Raw genomic sequence first — 17,300 nt, 5'->3', positions numbered from 1 at the left:
TTGTTAGAAATAATTGAATCAATACAGTTCTCTGTTCAATAAATTATATTGACTCCAACAGGTTATGGGCCCAGCTACATGCTAAGTATTTGTTTGTTCACTGAACAGTGAACACGTTCTATTCAATATGGCATCTCAGAACAATAATGTGTTAAGGGATACAGCCCACATTCCAAAATGTGATGGATCGAACTTTCATACATGGAAATTTGGTATGATGCTATTACTTCGCAATCATGACTTACAGCATGTTCTTGATATCGAAAAACTCCCAGCTGAGGTAACAAATTTCTTTCAATCGAGAATCCAGTTTTATCTAATAACTGAAGCCGACAGCTTTTACAAATTCTCTGACTGTTGACGATTCACACCCAGTTTGTTTAGACTTGCTGAAGCCAACAGTATAAAATTTATCTCTTGTTGTTGATTAAATATCACTTGTTACTGTTGATGATTAACATCCATCTCGTTCCTTTTTTAACCTTGCTGAAACCAACAAATATTTTATGTTGAAGATTGATCAAAAGCTATAACAAACCAATTCATGGGTATCTTAAGCAAATGTATACTGATCCACTTTATATTAACTTATTCACTAGCCTAAAAATGCTAAAGGCGTTGTAACCAACAACGCGATGCCAATTAAAACCTGGCATCAACGAGACACACTTGCAAGCAACTATATTTACGCAACTGACGCAACTGATAAAATGAGAGAATACTTCAATTGTGAAACTTCAGCAGCCATGTGGATAAGACTGTCAACGAGATTTACCTTTAGATCCATGACCAACAAAGGGCAGCTGTGGTCTCAGTTCTACGAATACCAATTCAACCAGTCCCAAGACATGTTAGCCAACATTACACCAGTTGAAAATTTAGTTCGGCAATTAAAAGATCTTGAAGAAACCATCACAGAAGTTCAAACCACTAATAAAATTGTGAGTATTCTCCCGTATCAATTTCAACACTTTAGAGTTGTTTGGGATACGTACAAAGAATCTGAATAGACAATGGAATTGCTCACACTTCGTCTCCTGGCTGAAGAACGAAGAATGGATGCTGTCAAACGTGAGATCCCAAGAGAACCAAGTCCCAGCAAATCTGTAGAAGCACTTGCCGTCATGAATCAATATCGAAGAGGAAGTTATCGTGTTGGTCGCCACAACTGAAACAACAGGTGGCAATCCCAGTCACAACAAAACAATTGGAAGAAAAGGCAAAATGTTTTCTGTGACTTCCACAACAGTTCTACCCATTCATCCGAAGAACGCAGAAATCATCCCAAAAACAAAAAGCAGAAAAGTGATCAGCACGCTAAAGTCTCAAATATAAAGAAGAAGAAGATGACCAAAGTTTTCACATCATGGAAGACTCTATGGAAAACACAGAAGAAAATGACGACTGGTATACTTACTCTGGCGCTACATGCCACATGTCAGGTAATGCAAGAGTATTTAGCCGTCTTGAAAAAAAGCTACCATGAGCTGGACTGTCAAATGAGTTGGAGTAAATCGTCTTTATGTTGCAGGAATGTGTCCTTCAGAGCATTTATTGACAATCAACCCTTTACTGGAATATGCTGGAGAACGTACTTTACGTACCGAACGTAGGAGTTAACCTTGTCTCTATTTGTTCGGCGACGGAAAAAGATAATATACAAATTCTTTTTTCGGAAAACGAAGTCTTCTTCTCGAAAAACGGAAAAATATCGATTAAAGGAAAGAAGCGTCTAACGGCCTATATCAGCTGGACATCACAGAAATTCCGAAATCTGAATATAACGCTCTAGTTGTTTGACAGACTCTTCTAACCACTTGGCATGAACGACTTGGACATGTGGCAACCAAAACTGTTCAGATTCTGGCTTCGTTGACATGGCTACTACTCGGTTCCTCTTTGGAACGTGTAAAACGACCCTTTGAAGGTTTTTTAGTTTTGTCAAATTGAAGCGGCCGTTTGTCGTACTCTACTCGATCTTTGTACAGACGCACCACATCATCCGCTTCCGATTGTTTATTTTGTAAATTTTCAAAAAGTTAAATACGAATTGGTGAGAGTGGTTTCATTTATCTGATAAAGCGCCATGCCGGTTTGCTGTAATATTGTGTCGTTGTTCATGACGCGCTCTCAGATGACGGTAGTGCTGGATAATTTTGGTGAATCTAGAAACGTAGGGATTTTTCTCTTCTGATACAATTTTGATGTAAGACGGGAGCATATTGCTTCCACTAGACGGCTCTTTGCTGGCGTATAGGAATATGCGCCTCCAGGTAGAAAACACCGTTTCATATTTTCAACGTTGACATGGCTACTACTCGGTTCCTCTATGGAACGTGCAAAACGACCCTTTGGTCCTTTTTAGATTTTTCAAATTAAAGCGGCCGTTTGTCGTACTCTACTAGATCTTTGTACAGACGCACCACATCATCCGCTTCCGATTGTTTAAGACATAGTCCGGAATCGCTGTTCACCGATGCCAAAGCAAAATTGTCCACTTATCCCATCCAGCGATCGAGTTTTTTCTTTGGCGCGAGAGAAAACAAAGGGATGGGTGCGGAAAAAAGGGGAATTCTACTTTTTCGTTTTTGAACTTAAAATTCAGATAGTATGAATGAAAAAAAATTAAAATCAGACCTGATATAAAGCTAACGCAGATCTATTTTTTTTTAAGTCGCGTTTCCCTAGCCCTAGCCGTTCAACTGCAAAAAAAGGACAAAATGGCCTAATTTGCATAAGGTCCTCTCGGCTTTCCAAAGACTTTTAGAACGGGTCAAAAGTACTTCGGAAAATGAAAACAAAAATCTGAAAAAAATCAGAGGTGTTCTCACTACCTCCAACAATGTACATACCAAATTTGAAAGAATTGGTCAAAAACTGTAGTAATGAGAGGACTGCAAAAACAGCGTTATTGCATAAGGTCCTCTCGGGCTTCCAAAGACATTCGGTAGGGTAATGTATACATTACGTACGTATATATTTTTTTATTCAATATGTATCAAGTTTTCCTTATTATTGATATTTGCAGTTTTTAGTTCAGTTTTCCACTCTTATTCAAATATCATATCAAGATTTTGGCATGTAGTTGACATAACTTGTTCACAAACAGCAGTTTATACCAGATCCTTTACGCTAGATATTGCTAGTAAGTAGTATTCTTATAACAAGTGAAAGCTTATCGCGAAAATGTAAGTTCATGCCATCATTAATGTGATGTTCAAAGCACCTAGCCTGCGTGAGAAAAATTGTTAGATAGTCCAGTCTACTTGCATGTTCCAATACGCTAGATATATTGCTAGTAAGTATTATTCTGATAACAAGTGAAAGCTTATCGCTACAAATGTAAGTTGAATCATGCCATCATTAAAATAAAATTTTTTACGTTCCTAGATTTCAGATCACCAGTTCTGCGTAAGAAGAATTGTTAGATATAGTCCAGTCTACTGGCATGTTCCATTTTTTTTTAAATTTACGTGATGGCAGTCTTGCAACACTAAAACGATAAGGTAAATTGTCATAACGTCAAAATATGAAAGAATCATATTTTGTTTACTTCTCTTTTCATAGGTTGATCCAAAAATCCAAAATATGCCAAAAGAAGGAAAAACTAATGCTGAATGGAAAGAGCGTTTGCAGCAGTATGCTACCGGTAGTTTTCGATTTGGCAAAGGACAAAAACCGCCACCTCAGTCGCCAAGGAGTAAAGCAATTGAACAAATTGATAAGTGCCCCAAGAAAAACAGATCGAAGGATTTGTTCGGGAATGCTGTCCTTTTTTACTGTGGATATCATCATAGCAGTCTAATTATATTTCATCATTTTATTTTGAATTTATATGCTTCAAAATGTATCTGATAGTTCATTTTTCATATTCGTTTCATATTAAGCATCGGACAATCGTTCACTGTCTTCTGACAAACCAATCTTATCGGTTACAGCGGATACAGAAACCTCTAGGCCTACTTTGATCGCCGCCTCGGGAAATAAGGAAGCTATTCGACCTTCAGAGGTAAAATTTTGTCAGTTTAATTGCAATTTCATTTATCTTTTACAGTTTTTTTTCGGATCGATTGAATAGCTTGTATCTTAACGTGTGTTATTCTTCTCATTTAAAAGTAATCTAGTCGCAAGTGTGACTACTCTAGCTAGGAAGGAGACGTTGAACCCTAACGATATAAACTTTATTGCACATAGTCTCTTTGTCACTAAGGGAGTTCTAGTCAGCGACTTTTTCCAGTGCCGCCTATTTCTGTGGATGCCGAGGAAAATGTGGGCTTCAGAGTTCAAATGTCCGTGTGGTCCATTCTTTGACCTCAAAAGGACTCTATGATCGAGTGCGGAGTGTAATTGATCTAAAAAATCGCTATTTTTTTGCGACTAAATATCTCAAATGCTCTTCCTGTAAACGACACCTTCCTTTCGTACGATTACCACTGGCTACAACAGCTTCAAGATGACGTGAACACTCGTTTTCCCGTTGTTTTAACACGAAAGTTCACAGCAGACCAGTCGATTGTGGGTCTACTGAGAACAAGAATAATTGGGAACAGCCCAACTGCTCTGTGTAATGATGTACACGAACTACATACGGAAAAATGGATGCATAACACGGTGGAATGTCTTAGTGACTGCAAAAGACACAAAACGGACCGTGAGAGAATGAAACAACTTTCCTGCACTTACGATTCACCGCCCGAGTTAAAAAATCCCCCAAAACCGAAGTTGTTTCTGGCCATATATGTCAGAGATGGAGCTAGCGCCGTTGAAGACTGGCCTTACACCAGTGTACGAATCAATCCTAAAAATCAACTCTACCAAAAAGGTCGCAAAAAAACTTCAAGGAAAAGCTGCTGATCGTTTCTTGGTGTACGAACGTCGGCAATGAGCGTGGAGAAGTCCTCATGTCAATTCTTACGATGTTGGAGAGCTTAGCTAATTTGGACCGAATGGCGCAAAACTAAATGGAAATTTTTGAAAAATCGCAGCCCAATCCGTTAGTATTGTACACAGACAGAGATTGCAGTAAATCAGACGGCCCATCCAAATTTCAAAAGATGTTCCATCGGTGGAACTAATTAATCATCAAACTGGATTCGTGGCACTTAATGCGTCGTCTGTCTTGTGCGTGCACCAATGAATCTCACCCGCTTTACGGGACTTCATGTCTCAGATTTCTGTCACCATTTTTGAGTGGAACCATGATGATGTAGAATTTCTAAAAAAAAAGCAAAAGTGTCAGAGTTGCAGATGCCCAAAATGAAAAATCCCTCGATAGAGACGGCGATGAAAGCAATCTCTAAGCAAGAACTTGCTGGCCATTGTCGTCAAAAGACTAGGAGCGTTACAAACACTACCAGCATGCTCGAAAACTTTTTTCCTTTTTACTGAGCGCCACCGACACCCTGGCTGTCCCGCTTCTGAAGGAGGATGCCATGGCTGTTCTGAACAAAGAATCAAGACACGTTCAGTGCCTACAAGATTCAACAGGAGTTCAGCTTCACACGAAGGTTGACACAATAGAAAAGGAAACATTTCTCTTCCCGTGTACAGGTGCGGCAGGAGAACTACATCCCTGGAAAGCTTTCACAGTCACATTAAGAATTTCATACCTGGTATGTGTTTTTCTTTGGGTAATTTATAAAGCTAAGCTCGACGTTTGTAATCTGTCTATCAGTTTATTTCAAACTTTCCGCTATTTTAGGAGAAAAAATTTGAATTAATTGCACCAAAAATGATTTCACCTGGTTTTATTTGAATTTTCAGGAACATCCGCAAACGATCTTCATTTTCAAGCATTTCTCCTGGACGGACTTTCCAGGTGGAATACTGCGCGAGCAGCTGCCTCAATTGAGGCCCCAGCACATTTCAGATCGTTTGACAACAAGCTACAAGGAAAACGAGATCAACTTTCATTTTATCTGTTAGGAAAATGGCTCGACATCAATTATCGCCCGCCGTCTGCTTATACTGGCGAGGTCTTCGGAGTCGAATATTTGTATACTGAATGTGTTACAGCAGCACCAACATCTTTAAGTGACATTGACGGTGGAATAGAAGAATAAACTGCCGAAGACAATTTTTATTGTCATTCTCCCGTTGGCATTGAAGAACTCGATCCTGAGGTTGATCTGGCATGTGCGACGTTTATTGAAGCCTCAGAGTTGAATTCCTCAGATGATGAAGAAGAGTGCAGAATCGATTTAAGATCGATTCCTTGGTGGGATAAACTTGACAAACTTGCCGCTGCCCTTTGTTAATTCAACGAGCCTTAGTGTAACTAAATCCGAGGCAGAAAACGTGGTCCGTTTGTATGAGGATTTGTCAGATTTTGACAAAATTCCTTTGAAGTATACAAGAATTCTGAAACCATCTCGCGGTTGCTTCGGTTGATCTAAAAATAACAGTGGCCACGTTGGCCAAGAAGCGATGAGAAGCTGTTTTATAACAGCTGGTTCCCCATCTTTGACACCAACAAAGAGCAGAATCGTTGAGGCCATCTGCTTTCGTCTATCTCTTGAGATAACTTCACCAGATAAAGATCCTCAGATTTCTCGTTATGGAAAAATCGTAAACCGCTATAATTAGAACCGAATGCGTATTATGGATTGCTCATCAATTCTAGAAAAAAACCGGTCTTTCTTTATTTCCAATTAACGAGACAAGAGTAATTCTTTGGTAAGTTTGACGAATTTAGCCAAAGTTCGTCTATTTCTGTTCCTATTTATGTTTTCATTTTTTTTTTGTTTTATGTTTAAAAAATAAGATTAGGATATCCGAAGTACAGTTACTACTCCAGGAAATTCAGCTCCCCGAACTACCTACCACCTCCTTCGAAGCTCTGCCGCTAGCAAAGGAGCGAGAGATGCACCTTGCTCAACCCACAAATCCGTTTGTTTTTGCTGAGCCGGAAGATCGAACAGGATTGGCAAAAGTGAGAAAACGTTTATTGGTGCAAAAGGAGTGTGATGAACAAGCCGAAGGAATAGAGATAAGTGATCAAGCAACCGAGTGTCAACAAGCAACATGCAATCAAGTGCTGGTGAAACCAGCTATTCCAAAACAACTGCATGGAGGAAGCGGAAAGCCGAATTAGAATCTCAATCAAAGCACCAAGGAAGCGAGCCAAACTCATGCAGTTCTCTCAGAAGATCAGAAAAGAATATACCTTCAAAAATTGTGATCAACCCATGACCAGTCAAGGACACACGCAATATTGCGGTCAAAGATTTTGTCCGAAGGACAATCTCCTTTCAAAAACTGAATGGCTTGAAGAGAAATGAGTCGAATCAAAAAAGTAAGATCCAGGTAACGAATAAATAAAAGAAAATGTATAATAAAAATAATAATGTATAATCCGGATAAAACTTTCGTCGTTCAAGAGGATCAGCCGGATATGCTAGCCTGTACACTTATACATCCGGAGGAAGCGAACGTATGGAAAAAGGCGCGTGTTGGTTAAAACTTGTCAGCGGCGGAGAGAGATGTGGTGTTCAAGCTTTTGGCGCGACGTCGATGGTGCTTTCCACCAGCAGATGGCAATTTGGGATTGACAGACATGACGGAAAATGCCATCGACACCGGCAATGCGCGACCAATAAGCTGCGTGCCGTACCGCGTTTCTGCTTTTGAAAGAAGAATCATCACGGACAAAATAGCTGAAATGTTCAGAGAGCGCATCATTCACCCTTCTTTTAGCCCTTGAGCTGCTCCAGTGGTACTAGTTAAGAAGAAATCAGGTGACTATAGGTTTTGTGTAGACTATCGACGTCTGAATGCTGTTACTAAGAGAGATGTATACCCTCTACCCCGCATGGACGATATATTTGATCGTATCACCGGTGCAAAATATTTTTCAAGTCTAGATTTAATGTCTAGGTACTGGAAAGTACCGGTAGCAGAGGCTGACACATGTAACAACAGCAACAAAACAAAACAACAACAACAGCAAAGACTGCTTTTGTAACACCATACGGCCTGTATGAAGTCGTTCGTTTGCCTTTTGGTTTGAACAATGCGTCATCTACCTTTCAAAGGCTAATGGATCGTGTTCTGGCCCGTCTAAAGTGCCAAATGTGTCTCGTATATCTAGATAATGTTCTAGTATTTGGAAAGTCTTTTGAGGAACATCAAGAGCGGTTAGACTGTGTGTTGAAAGCTCTGGAAAAATCTGGATTAACGTTAAACGTTTCAAAATGTATTTTTGCGACTAATATTATTTTTTTCATTTAGGCCATATCATTGACGAAAAAGGCATACGGCCCAACCCAGCTAAAATCAATTTCCTCGTCAACTTTCAAGTCAACAACATCAAGTCGTTGAGAGCATTTCTTGGCCTCGCATCATTCCACCGTCGGTTCGTCCCGGAATTGGCATCGTTGGCTAATCCATTACACGGCTTGTTGAAGAAAAACGCCGTACAGAGATGGACTGACGCTCAAGAAGCCGCCAAGGAGAAACTCGTGAAAATATTGGTATCATCGCCTGTGTTGGCTCATTTCGATGAGAACATTGATATTATTGTGCAGACAGATGCAAGCCTGGTAGGCCTTGGAGCCGTCGTGATCCAGGACGGAGGTGAAGGACTACGGCCTATTGCTTACGCCAGCCAGAGACTGAACGATGCCGAAATAAAAAGTATCACGCAAACGAGTTGGAATGTTTGGCTATTGTTTGGGTTTTATAAAAGTTTAGATCGTATGTATACGGTCGCCGGTTCTCATTATTAACAGACAGCTCATCTGTTCGATGTTTGTGGTAAAAAAAGAAGTCAATGGGAAATTTGCTAGATGGATTCTTGCTCTGCAGGAATTTGATTTTTAAATACGCCACGTTAAAGGAGTAAATAATTTGGTGGCTGTTGCCCTATCTCGAAACCCTGATGAATCCTGTATTGGACCCAGTGGCTCCGAGATCGGTCATGTAGTATGCATTCTTGATAGTAGAAAGCCTACGGGCATGAATAGCGCTGTGTTGGCGTTCCAACAACAATTGGATAACCAACTGCGTCCCATTATTAATCGGTTGAAATCAAATACCCCTGGTAAAGTGTCAGAAAACTTTAAACTCTGTCTGTCTCTGAGTATTGTATAAGAAAAATCCCTCACAAGGTCGTAAATTTCTTTTGTGTGTCCCGTCCATTTTACGCAGAGAAATTATTGAATTCTGCCATGATGACCCTTCTTCTAGTCACATGGGCATAGATAAGACAATCGCTCGTGTATTTGAACGCTATTGGTGGCCAAAGTTTCGCACAAGTGTAAGAAAATTTGTGTTATCATGTAATTACTGCCGATTCCATAAGTGTATCCCTGGTTTCCCTGCTGGACAGCTGCAACCTATTCCCCCACCTGATCGTCCGTTTCATACTGTCAATATGGATCATATTGGTCCTTTTAAAACTACGAGTGGAGGAAAGAAACATATTTTAATGTGAATCGACTACTTTACTAAATGGAAGCGGCGACCGTAGCAGACACTTCCACCGCACTTATGGTCGAGTTTATAAGAGAATACATCAATTTCCGTCACGGTTTGACCACTAGAATTATTAGTGATCAAGGCACCGCATTCTCTACGCAACTTATTATGGAGGATAACGTCAAGGAGTGGGAAACGCATCACGTTTTTGCTACAGCAGAATATCCTCAAACATCTGGATTGGTCGACAGAGTAAACAGGACGATGAATCAAGCTCTGGAAGGGTACGTCAACACGGATATGATGATTGGGATCGCCATCTGCCGGCAGCAGTTTTTAAAATCAACACAGCTCGACAAAGTACGGTCAAAATTTCAACATTTCAGCTCGTGTATGGCCGACTTCCCTTCACAACATTGAAGAATCATTTCCCGTGTCCGAAAGAACGACCGAAACCTTTCGACATTTTTCTTGCTCGCGTTGGAGAACTACGAGAAGCTGCACGTCTCAACATCATCAGAAAACAGGAGAAGTCAAAACGCCTGGTTAACCAGCGGCGCCGAATTGTTCGAGACCTCCGACCTGGTGAGCTGGTGCTTATTAGAAGAAAATTGAAGAAGAAAAACAAGACCAAAAAGTACCTGCCTAAGTATGTTGGCCCATTTCAAGTCGTGAAAAAGTATACCATACCATACCACAAGCACGCAAAAAAGAAAAGACTGGCAAGAAACGACTTCGATAATCGATTGGAAGAAGAAGTGGCAATCCTGAACGAGGAAGCCGAGGCCATTGCACGAGAGGAAGAAACGTGCAATAACATTGATCTCATCACTCCCTCACTTGCTGATAGTCCTCTTGTGGACGAAAGTTGCGAAGTGGAAGCTTCCACCGTTTCACCCTACGATTTGTCTGCCGACGGAAAATGCAAAGTGGACGCTGCTACGATTGATGATCCGTCTTTGGAGGTAAAAAAATTAAATAAGAAAGTCTTTCAAATAAATGCTACTAATTTCCTCGTTACCTATTGATAGGTTCTAAAAACTTGTCGTACAGCCAAAACACATAGAAGCAGGATCAGAGAGCCCTGTCTCTTCTTGGATAAGCCCCAAATGATAACGAACCACAATTATCTAAACACGGGCGACATGAACTTGGCCCAAGTGATCCTGAAAAGACTTCATCCAACGATCGGAGGGTTGTATTGCTCCACAATGGGGGCGACACTTGAATTCTCTCCCGCGCAGGGCGATCAATGGTTCCAAATAATCCAGAATGGGTCAAACCATTGGGTGTGTGTCGCTAAAGGTTTTTCCAACCTAACCACGCTCTGGTGTACGACAGTATGCCCAGCACGCCATGGAAGAACGACCACATCCTGAGCTGCATGTCGAGTCTCCTTTACACGCCTGAAAAGAAAATGACATACCTTGTTAAATCTTGTCAGCGTCAAAGTAACGGATATGATTGCGGAGTCTTCTCCATTGCTTTTGTCACAAGTTTGGTCACTGGAGAAGACCCTGAAAACAGATTATGCAACCAAAAGAAGTTGCGTGCGCACCTGATGGACTGTTTGGTTTCGGGAACCTTAACGCCATTTCTGTCGGATCCAATCCGAGCCAAGAGGTCTAGGGAGATTGTACAAGAAGAAGAGCTGTTGTCGCCAAACCGGATGGGAGAAAAAGGGGTTGGAGCTCATCGGATATGACACAAAGGGTTGTGAAGGATGGTATCACACAATATGCATCAAAGGTTTACCCCCAAAATTTTGATGATGATTGGTTTTGTGACAACTGTAAAAAAACGAAAAATCTTTAATCACTTTGTAGTAGAAAGCTAATCACGTGCACTTACTGATTGGTTTATTGATAACTGTATAACATGAAAAATTCAGTATTCACTTTGAACCAAGCTCATCGTGCACTTACTGATTGCTAATTTTGTGATAACGGTAGTAAATAAAAAATCATTAATCAACTCTCTGCCAAAGCAAAAACTCATCGTGTTGTACTTACTGATTGCTGGGTTTGTGATAATTGTAAAACAATAAAAATCCAGTAATCCACTCTGTACCAAGCTTTTCGTGCACTCAATGATTGCTGATTTTGTGATAACTGTAATAAACATAATTCATCAATCCATCATGTATCCAAGCAAAAAGCTCAAAATGCACTAACTGATTTGTTTAGTGATAACTGTAAAAAATGACAAATTAATTCTTAAATCAACTCTGTTTGCAGAAAGCTCGTCATGCACTGATTGGTGTTGTGATAACTGAAAAAAAGACAAATTTATTAATAAAACATGTAAGAAATCTGATCGTAAACTAACTTATTGGTTTTGTGATAAAGGATCGGTGTCCAATTCAATCTTTACATCAAATCATGATTGTCAGCAATGACAGCAGGAAAATTTCAACTCATCAAAGAAACAAGGACGCCATTAACACTCACGAAATATATAATCAGGCCAATTACTAGGTAAAGAAAGAAAACCAAGAGAGCAGAAGAAGGTACAGCAGAGCAGTCCGCGCCACCTGGTATCCACGGAGCAATAGAATATTTTGAAATGGAGTGGATCCACAGTATAATAACACTAAGTGACACTAGAGCGCCGTGGACTCCACGGTGCAATAGATTTTTCCATTTATTTCTGCCAAACTTGTCCTGTAGGGAATAAAGTGTCTAAGCGCAGATGGTAGGATTCGAACCTACGCTCCCAGAGGGAAACTGATTTCTAGTCAGTCGCCTTAACCACTCTGCAACATCTGCTGTTACATTATTCAAAATAGGTTTTTTGAATCCTCCCTATATTTTCTTCTTGGTAGATTAGTTAATAGCAGAGTTGTGACAATAAATGTTTTAAGTTTAATGGTAGGAATTTTCTACAAAACGACTGAAAGTACCAGGGATCGCCGGTTTTTCCAAATACCGAGATTTTAAATGTAAGGGGCAGGGGGAGAAAAAAGACAGGCCATCTCTATCAATAATAACCATCTCTATAATAGACTCGCAATATGCTCTGCACTCTCCAAAGCCGTGGAAATCATCTCCCATAGGCGGCATGCTTTTAATTATTTTGAAATCTGCTTAGAGGGCAAGGACACTCCAACGTTATTTCAGCCAACGTCTTCTCTGTCTGAGGCTGAGGCACTTGTATTCTCTGCTATACAGGCCCTCGGTCAGTCTTGTCTGCTCCTTCCTGCATGCCACTCGTCCTCTCCTGGCTGCGTCTTAGCTAGGCTTTGGGCAGACCGACCCACTAGGGGTGATCCCAACGCTGAGGCGTTACCAACAAAATCCCTCGCTGCTAAGGCTTTTTCTGCCTTTCTGACTGAAGTATGGAACAAGGAGTGGACCTACTCTCCCAATGGCGCTACTACTCGACTGTTTTTCCCAGAAGTCACCTCCGCTGCCTTGCTCCTGCGCAATCGCTCCAATGCAGTGACGTTTCAGCTACTGTCCGGTCACTGCGCTCTCAACTCCCATCAGCATCGCTTTGGCTTCTCTGCCTCCCCTGCCTGTGCGTGCGGCCATTCTTTCGAATCCATCTCTCATTTTCTATTTGACTGTCCAAATTTCTCCCAGTTGCGTCAATCCCTATTTCTCACAACCTCTGCAAACGATCTCCGCTGGCCCCCAACGCTATCTACGTTTCCCACATGTATTCCTCTCTGGCATGCCCTGGTCGTTTTCATCACAAAATCCAAACGGCTCGTTTTAAAACAGGCCTAGAGTCTTTTAGCCAACATTCCGGGTCTTGTTTTATTTAAGGTGCTGCTGCCTGGCCACGATATCCATGCTATCGTTCTGGCCCCAGGCTATCGGCTGCACTGTCATGACTAGACGCCTGGCCTACCCTCTCCCCAAACGAGTCTGTCGTTTCTGGATGAGGCCGCTCGCTATCGCGTCTGTCGTCTATTTTGTTCTGGTTTGGCAACCCTGCTGTGTTTAGGCTTTTTTTCTCTTTCCGTTTCGTTTTATTTTCTTTCTCTTCGCCCATGCCCCCCCCCCCCCTCCCACCAACTTGTCACATAGGCCGCACTCTAGGAACTGCCAAGAGGGCTCCTGTGTCTGTCAGTAGCTACACCGGCGGTCGCCGGCTGGCGGCCAGCAGGTTCAACCAAGCCGGGCAGGTCTCATCAAATGGCGACACAGGGTCCCCCCTCGAGGCCCGCACTAGAGCTGGCGGTAGGCCCAGTTTCCCCTCGGTTATTTTTTGTCTGTTTTTATTCGCTTGTACCTATAACCTTTCACTTCTAAATAATGTATATCTCCATCGGCGTGCAATACACTGGGCTATACTCGGAATCCGAGGTGTGCCCAATTTATATAAAAAAAAAAAAATCTCTAGGACCTTTTTTTTAGACTTGGTATTTGGAAAACCGGCAACTACGGGAGGGGGGAACAAAGGGAAAATAACTGAGAAATGAAAACTTTTCATTTTCACATCGAAATTAAAGTGATTTTTCAAATAGCATGGGGGTCGAAATTATAAATGAGGTTATAGAGCTAACGATGCTCTTTTTTTAAGCCCTAAATAACTCTCCTAGCCCTATTTTCCGTCCAGTACAAGAGAGCCAAAGTAGTACGATTTACTACTGGCCCTCTCGACTGTGCGGAAACTTTTACCTCCAATTTAAAAGGGACGTTCCCGTGAACGAAAAAATCCCCCCAAAATATATGTTATACACCTTAAGGGTAGTCGGTGAAATAGGACTGAAACGCAATAGGACTGGTAGAAATAGGACTACGTTTTAGGACTACGTTTTAGGACTAGTCAAATTAGGACTGGTCGAAATAGGACTACTTTTTGCAACTCATTATTGCCAGTCCTATTTCTCCTTACGAGCAGTCCTATTTCTACCTGTCCTATTTCAACAGATAAAAAATCTGACATCCTTGTCGGATTTGCCAAAAGACGATTTTAATGTAGATCCGGCACCGCTCATATACTATTCAGCCAATTAAACTATGTTAGTAATAGTCCAGTTCGTTTTTCATTTTTAACTTGTATATTTCAAAACTTTTTTAACTTTTTTTTTATGAAAAGGTTGAATACAATCATGTTAATAAAGCCCATTTGTTAGAAATATCAATTTGATATGCAATTTAAGGTTTATTCGGAAATAAGATATTGTGTTAAAAGTTTCGATTTTTACGGGACTGACGCGCAGCCCAAGCCGGCCAGAAGGGGGGTCGGACGGGGGGGATTGCACGTACCCATGGGAGAGGGGTAAGAGAGTTTACCTGGGCCATACCATACGGCACCATCTTTTCCGTATTGCTAAAACGTCAAAATCAAAACGTCAAAATCCACCCAGAAGACAATATAGGGAGGATTCAAAAAACTTTTTTTGGACAATCCAACAGAAGATGTGGCCGAGTGGTTAAGGCGACTGACTAGAAATAAGTTTCCCTCTGGGAGCGTAGGTTCGAATCCTACCAACTGCGCTTTGACACATGATTCTTACACAACAGGTGTGGCAGAAATAAAAACCTTGTTTCATAAGTCTTCGATAGCTCAGTTGGTAGAGCGGTGGACTGTAGGTTGTATGAGAATTGATATCCATAGGTCACTGGTTCAACTCCGGTTCGAAGGATTTTGTCATACTATATTACCCAACCTTCTTTTCTTACATGAAAGTATTTACTGGGATACATGATGACAATGTATGCAAAAAGTTCTTTTGCCAAGTGAACATTCTAAGATCAACCAAATTCACAAAAGAATCATTACATTAGAGGTTAAAGTCAAATTCAAGACTGATTGCGAGAAAAGTATGCAACACTATCTTCACATGTTGAAAATGTATGATGAGGCAAATTCACGTTGGAAACATCGAAATATACAATAAAATTGAAAGCCATTTGTGGAAATCGATACAGTCCGAGTGGTTAAGGCGACTGACTAGAAATCAGTTTCTCTCTGGGAGCGTAGGTTCGAACCCTACCATCTGCGCTTTGACACATCATTCTCTGAACGACATGTGTCACAGAAATAAAAACCTGTTCATAACCCTTCGATAGCTCAGTTGGTAGAGCGGTGGACTGTAGGTTGTATGAGAATCGATATCCATAGGTCACTGATTCAACTCCGGTTCGAAGGATTTTGTCATACTATATTACCCAACCTCCTTTTCTTTCATGAAAGTGTTTACTGGGATACATGATGACAATGTATTCAGAAAGTTCTTTTGCCAAGTGTACACTCTACAGTCTAAGATCAACTAAATTCACAATAGAATCATTACATTAGAGGTTAAAGTCAAATTCAAGACTGATTGCTAGAAAAGTATGCAACACTATCTTCACAGGTGGAAAATGTATGATGAGGCAAATTCACGTTGGAAACATCAAAATAGACAATCACATCGAAAGCGACTTGCGGAAATCGATACCGTACTGCCAAACATACATACAGTTACTGTGGAATATTCAAAGAATGATCACTCACTGGACATTTTCTAAACACAAAATAATAACATTCAATAAAAAAGTGATTTTTGTTGTTATTAATTTAACACTGCAGCGGAATATATGTTGTGAATCGACCAGGTATAAAGTAATCACCTGGGGTACATTGAAATGTATTCCATACGTAATACATATACTAAAATTGGAACGATACAGAGAAGATTAGCATGGCCCCTGCGCAAGAATGACACGCAAAATCGTGAAGCGTTCCACATTTTTTTCCCCCAAACTTCATGGATGGAGATAAAATAAGCTGTACCATAAGTATTAGTCGATGATTTACCAGCCTTCTTAGCTCAGTGGCAGAGCATTAGTCTTGTAAGTCTGTAGTGGTGTCAATTAATGGTCATGAGTTCAATTCTCATAAGAGGCAAATCGGAAACTTAACGAATAAATATTGATTAAAATTACGTTTTTTTTCAATGAAAGAAGAGAAAACTTGTCAATTTAAATCAATTTAAAACCACCACTGCCAAATAACAAACAAATGCCCCAATAAGCCAAATAAAGAAAGAAAATTATTCGTGTGGATGAGCGGCACTCCTCATTTCGTTCAATCATTGTTCTTAGTTTTCCCCTCGTTCGTTGAACAAAATCTCTTTCCCTTGATTAGAGTGTGGCCTTCGGAACTCATTGGCTGATGACATTTTGAGCAGGAATATTCCTTTCGCGCTTTCTTAATTTTGCACATCTCCTTTGTTCTTTTTCGTCAATCAGTCGTTCACGGAATTTTTTAACGGGCTGCTGATTTGTATTACTTTGAGAGACGTCGTTAACATCACCAACTTTGGAAATCAGTCCGGAGATTGATTCAGACAAGAGAGGTATACTCGTCGGTGGCATTGTAGACGCAGCCTATGTACATTAGTAGTTTAAAATTATGCACAAAATTGATGTCAATAAAAAAATTACCTTAGTAAGCCCAAACGTTGATCAGAAATTTAAGCGCCGTCTCACGCTAGCTTGGCCTGTGGTGTCTATTTGCTCTTCAAAAGTAGCGGGATTGACTGATGGAATTGAATGGAATGGGCTAGCAAAGGAGACTTCGAACATAAGTTGGAATCAGGCAATTCAGTTATCTAAAGTAAAAGTTTCACTTCTTCTACGCAGGTGCTATTCTTGTACACTCACTTCCATAAATAACTTTACAGGCCAAAGCGCGAAACAACGCACCTGTGTTGGCCACAGTGGTGTACAGTCTTTGTTGTTTGTAATCGAGAGGGAAGGGTTAGATTTTTCTCAATGAAAGAAAAGAGAATTTTGGTTAAAGCCAACATTGGAGCGTTGTTTCGCGCTTTGGCCTGTAAAGTTATTTATGGAAGTGAGTGTACCTTAGAATTCAAAAAATACATTTTAAATCAACGGCGATATATTTGTTATATTTTCTCTTACCAGTTTGACAGAGTTGTC

The 17,300-nt window shown here is 40.7% G+C and overlaps 1 long non-coding RNA gene and 4 other non-coding genes across 6 annotated transcripts; 3 read left to right on the top strand and 2 right to left on the bottom strand.

Moving 5' to 3' along the window:
- Positions 1-10,126: 10,126 nt before the first annotated feature.
- Positions 10,127-11,971, bottom strand: LOC124344378. 2 transcript variants are annotated; one of them, XR_006919718.1, is made up of 7 exons: positions 11,742-11,971; positions 11,592-11,688; positions 11,430-11,528; positions 11,269-11,348; positions 10,976-11,207; positions 10,439-10,823; positions 10,127-10,374 (listed from the first exon to the last, which is right to left on the bottom strand). It is a non-coding gene; the product is annotated as an uncharacterized LOC124344378 (long non-coding RNA). The 2 variants fall into 2 exon arrangements; XR_006919717.1 differs by having other exon boundaries at positions 10,439-10,813.
- A 132-nt stretch (positions 11,972-12,103) lies between these two features.
- On the bottom strand, positions 12,104-12,185 carry Trnas-aga. Its single transcript has one exon. It is a non-coding gene; the product is annotated as a tRNA-Ser (tRNA).
- A 2,600-nt stretch (positions 12,186-14,785) lies between these two features.
- Trnas-aga lies at positions 14,786-14,867 on the top strand. Its single transcript has one exon. It is a non-coding gene; the product is annotated as a tRNA-Ser (tRNA).
- A 1,136-nt stretch (positions 14,868-16,003) lies between these two features.
- On the top strand, positions 16,004-16,109 carry LOC124346337. Its single transcript, XR_006919892.1, has one exon. It is a non-coding gene; the product is annotated as a U6 spliceosomal RNA (small nuclear RNA).
- Positions 16,110-16,175: 66 nt separating this feature from the next.
- On the top strand, positions 16,176-16,263 carry Trnat-ugu. Its single transcript is given in 2 exon segments — positions 16,176-16,211; positions 16,228-16,263. It is a non-coding gene; the product is annotated as a tRNA-Thr (tRNA).
- Positions 16,264-17,300: the final 1,037 nt, after the last annotated feature.

This window comes from Daphnia pulicaria, chromosome 6, assembly GCF_021234035.1.
Source record: "Daphnia pulicaria isolate SC F1-1A chromosome 6, SC_F0-13Bv2, whole genome shotgun sequence".
NCBI classification, from domain to species: domain Eukaryota; kingdom Metazoa; phylum Arthropoda; class Branchiopoda; order Diplostraca; family Daphniidae; genus Daphnia; species Daphnia pulicaria.
Note: the sequence above shows the minus strand (reverse complement) of the source record. Positions and strands in the feature narration are given on the sequence as shown.